The sequence below is a fragment of the Macrobrachium nipponense genome, chromosome 2 (assembly GCF_015104395.2).
Source record: "Macrobrachium nipponense isolate FS-2020 chromosome 2, ASM1510439v2, whole genome shotgun sequence".
NCBI classification, from domain to species: Eukaryota; Metazoa; Arthropoda; class Malacostraca; order Decapoda; family Palaemonidae; genus Macrobrachium; species Macrobrachium nipponense.
The window spans coordinates 106,008,293-106,013,292 of NC_087201.1; the positions used below are offsets into that span (position 1 = coordinate 106,008,293).

At 37.8% G+C, this 5,000-nt stretch overlaps 1 pseudogene; it reads right to left on the reverse strand.

Moving 5' to 3' along the window:
- Positions 1–5,000, reverse strand: part of LOC135221268 (spectrin alpha chain-like) — a 136,960-nt pseudogene that overhangs the window by 118,185 nt on the left and 13,775 nt on the right.

The window sequence follows — 5,000 nt, forward strand, 5'->3', positions numbered from 1 at the left end:
GTTATCTGATATTACTTGTCACCTAAATTCCCTTAACTTGCAAGTGCAAGGGAAAGAAAAGCACCCAGGCAGTAAGTTGCGTGCAGTTACTGCATTCCAAAGTAAGATCACAGAACTATTCATACCTCACAGTCAGTTTGCAATTTCTCAACACTCAGAACAGCCACCTCAAATGACCCTTAACTTTTGCATCAATTCTGTCATGAAGAGTTTGAAACTGTATTGAAGGAGTTGAGAGATGAGTTTGAATCATGATTTAAGGATATAAGAAAGTACAGGGAATTATTCAGTTTTATTGAGAACCCTTTTCATGTGCCAGTATCATCTCTGACTCCAGTCATGCAAGACCTCTGTCATGATCATGCTGTCGTACAGTGCAAGACAGTTGAACTTCAAGCAAACGACATCCTTCAAGCGCTGATTTGCTACTGTTCTCAGGCACATCCTCCGAAGGTTGAGGTGCTCATCTTAGTGCGTGGACATCTCTTCATCCTGGGATATCTCCTTGCTGCTCAGGAGTTTTGAAGTCCTGTTCACCAAGAGAACTCAAGCCTCTGCATGGGAACTTTCTCTAGTCCTGAGGATTAAGTCTCACTCGAGCTCCATTCGAGCCCCACATCGGTCATCAGACAGTAATCTGACTGTAAAGACAGCTTTCCTGTTGGCCTTGGCTTCTTTAAGAATTGTTGGGGAGCTTCATGGCCTAAGTTATAATGTTAAACACACCAGGGGCTGGGGGTCTGTGGCCTTCGAATACTTAGAACTGCCTATTTTGATAGTGAAAACACAAAAAAAAACCCTAAAAATGCTTATACCCAACTTTAATAGGTTTACCACAATAAGTGTATTATCAAGAAAATTTTATGAAAACAGTAATTTGTAAATATTTCCTAGTGAAAAATACCATACACAAATTTTCTGCAAATAATGGGTATGTATATAAGGTCCATAGAAAAATCCGCAAGTAGGGGAGTCTGTGAATAGCGAGGGTCAACTGTACCTGGGTAAGGTCCCACGTGGGGGGTCTGAGTTTCGTAGGTGAACAAGACCGCTCAAAGCTCTTGAACCACGTAAGAGAATTCTCAGGGTGAAGTATATGTCCATATCCTTCAGTTGAACTCCATGTAATCACAAGTCAGCCCTGTAGCCCCTGGCCAGTATAAACAACAAATTTTCTCTGTTCTGAAAAATATCCAGATCATCTTTATCTACTGAACAGAAATTCTAAGCGGAGAGAAATCCCTTCTATGACACCAATCACAGAAGCAGACTGCTCATCTTGAATAAGGTTGACGAAGATCCTTTGAAGTAGCCTTACATCTGAGTCGCTGCTCTGAAAGAATGATCTCTCATTAAGAGACATTAGAGAGACGCCAGACATGAAGAGATAAAAGATCCTATTGATTGGTGGTATCTCTCCAAACAAGACTGGCGGAGAAGTCCGTGCTAAGGCGGAATCTCTACCGACCACTCAGCTACCAGTTTTATCCTAAGACTTTATAACCTGACAATACGAGTTCCTCTTCATTCACCCCTTCCGGATTTGCTACTGTTCTCGGGCACATCCTCCAAAAGTTGAGGTGCTCATCTTGGTGCATGGACATCTCTTCATCCTGGGATATCTCCTTGCTGCTCAGGAGTTTTGAACAGTCCTGTTCACCAAGAGAACTCAAGCCTCCTGCATGGGAACTTCCTCTAGTCCTGAGGATTAAGTCTCACTCGAGCTTCATTCGAGCCCCTACATCAGTCATCAGACAGGGATCTGACTGTAAAGACAGTTTTCCTGTTGGCCTTGGCTCCTTATAAAGAGTTGGAGAGCTTCATGGCCTAAGTTATAATGTTAAACACACCAGGGGTTGGAGGGTCTGTGGCCTTCGAATTTGTCCCGGAATTCATGGCTAAGACCCAGAATCCCTCGGTGCATGAAGACAGATTTGCCTCGTTTTTTATTCCCACACTGAATGACTTTGTGGACAATGATCCACAAGAGCTCTTGCTTTGCCCCGTCAGAGCACTACGATGCTATCTAAAGAGGACTTGTCATCTGGACCTAGGTGTCATAGACTTTTTGTTAGCACCAGCCAGTCCAGAAGGGAAATGTCCAAGAACACTTCCATTCTGGTCACATGAAACAAACAGGTTTACTCTTCACATACTAGCTCTGTCACTGAGTCTGTGTAGGATAGAGCACATGACATCAGAGGTATAAGAGCCTCTCTGGCATTCTAGAAAAACTTTTCTGTAATACATAGAATTATGAGTGCTGGTTCTTAGCTATGTCAATCCACGTTACTTTCTTTTTCCTAAAAGTGTAAGTATTTTTAGTTTTTTTTTTTTTCAACTACCAAAATAGGCAATTCTAAGTGCTCTTAGATGTATTTTATGTACAGGGGGTCTACTGTACATACCCAACTGTACATTCAACATTAGTGTAGCAGCTGACCCAAATTCTTAATTTCCTAATTGCTTTGATAAAAAACATTTGAACATAACATGCAAGTCTCTTGGTTTTCAATAAACATTCACTTATCATAAAGTGATCATAACTTTCTAATATTCAGGGGTAGAGGATACATACCTAGTATAATACTGAATCAAATAAGGCATACGTGAACTACAGATTACAACACATTACTTCTTAAAAGATTACAATATGAAATAGATCAAAAGATACTGTACTACTGTATTACCCATTCCATATCATTTGCATTTGTGAAGGACATAGAAGTTATACCATATTTTTTATATACTCTATCTTTTCAAATCTAGCTGTTAAAACAATACTGAAGAAAAAAGTCCCACTTGACATCTGTTCATAGCCTAAAACTATAAACCTACGTCAATGTTATTCTATAACTAAAACTTAGCAACTCAACTGACCGAACCGACCATCTTGTGAAATTTCATTAACTTGTGGTTTTTGAGATCTGGCCTCCTCTGCTACTGTATCATCCCTTCCTAAGTTCTGGTAATCATACTGATAAGATAACAAACAAAGCTATCAATAAATTTCTGCTACTCAAACAATATTCTGTATTCAACTAAAATTTTTACAATAAACTCTGCAATCTGAGAAAAATGACTGGGCATCCTGGGTACTACAATGCCCCGTGACCGAGTACAGATGCCAATAGTCCCTCGATCACACAATGCCCCGTTACCGAGTACAGATGCCAATAGTCCCTCGATCACACAAGTTTTTTTATCAATTCTACCGGTTTTCCAGCTTGGCGCTAGTATTATCCTAATGTTTAGACCAAAGGTTTGTTTTGTATATGGACAACTTATACTTTAGGAATCCAAGTTCCTTTGCATAGCAGATCATAAATGTGAGCAAGTCAACACAGCATAAAACTACTTCAATGTGAAAAAGTTGTACTAAAATCAAACAAGCTCTGGTGAAAGATTTTACAACAAACTGTAATAAATTCTTATCTAGCTAAATCTACTGACAAGGTTTCAAAACATCAAAATGCTGTATAAGAAAATAGTATAGTATAGTAAAAGCTATTTATGCACTAACACAATGCTCAGATATTATTAGCTACAATAATACATTCAAAGAAAGTATACCAGCATATATGCTAGCAAATGAAAGTACTTCTTTGGTAAATCAACCGCACTTTAAAATGTATATATAGTACACACAGTATTACACCACAATAAAGTACAGTACTGTATTCTCAATCAATTCCACTTACTGGTAGTGCCAGGTGAATCTGGCACATACTAAACAGGATACAGCGTCTAAAATCTAAGTCAGTGCAGATATACTCAATGTGTGGCATCACATTCTCCACAGTACTTCATAACCAGACATCTGAGTCATACATAAGAGGACACCTCACATTACTCCATCAACAAACCTACCAGGATGGTCAAATATCTGATCTTTATATTCAAACATTCATTATCACAAGCTATTATCTGATTGTGTTCACTAAAAACTATACCCAACTGTACAATAGTAATGAGCTTGCTTTTTATAGTATTACCTCATTTCACAAGAATTATCATGAAAATGATAATTGTATTCAATACTGATAATTAAAAAGATAGAGAAAAAATACCACAGTGTGTTTTAGTCACATGGTCTCCTCATCTAAGTAGTTTACTGTGCTTATTCAATTTTGAAACCATAGACATAAGAGAATATTAAACCTCCTCAAGTAGCAATAAGAACAAGCAGATTTAAAAAAACTGCATGGGGGGAAAATAAACAATGCCTTGGGCATAATGAGTGAAAAACTGGCATGCAAACAAAATCTTGTAAAATCACTTTAAAAACAAGGAATATTTAAATCAACTTTGAGTTGAACAAGTTGTAGAAATCAACAACTGTATTTTACAAACTTAACAATGCATAAATAATCTATAAGCAATCTATAATTGCATTCAAGTCCTTACATTCATCCATTCTAAACAATAAAAACATTACCTATATACTGAGTTGAACCTCCAATAAACCCAAAATACTTTGGGTTTTCAAGCAACAACTATAGTAAAATATAAAAAATATGTACTATTTGAGTTACTGTACTTTTAAAATTAAAGGCAAATCCCATATGCACTTCCTTCACTGTTTCTATGGTTGTAATACTCAAGGATGATGGCACCCAGTGGTGCTACCCAAGATGAAACCTGACACTAACTGACTCCTGAGACATGGAGGCGGGGCATGACATGTAGGCAGCATACCCTACGGGATGGAAGGGAGGAGAGTAGACCCTGAGCAGGACGTAGTCAGTCAGGAATGTTAGTGGGTGTGGAGTAATCAACTTTATCAAATGATTTATCATGGCTGAAATTATCTAGACTTATCCCTGAATAACACTTATAGTCATATGTTGGTACACCCTAAACACACAATGATGGAATTAGTTGATCAAAAAGGCTATAAAGATTTAAAACGTTAGAAGTGAAAACTTGTATCTGAAACTTTATTATGAACTTGACTGGACTAAGAATAAAGATTTAACAAATTGGAACAGTTGACTTAC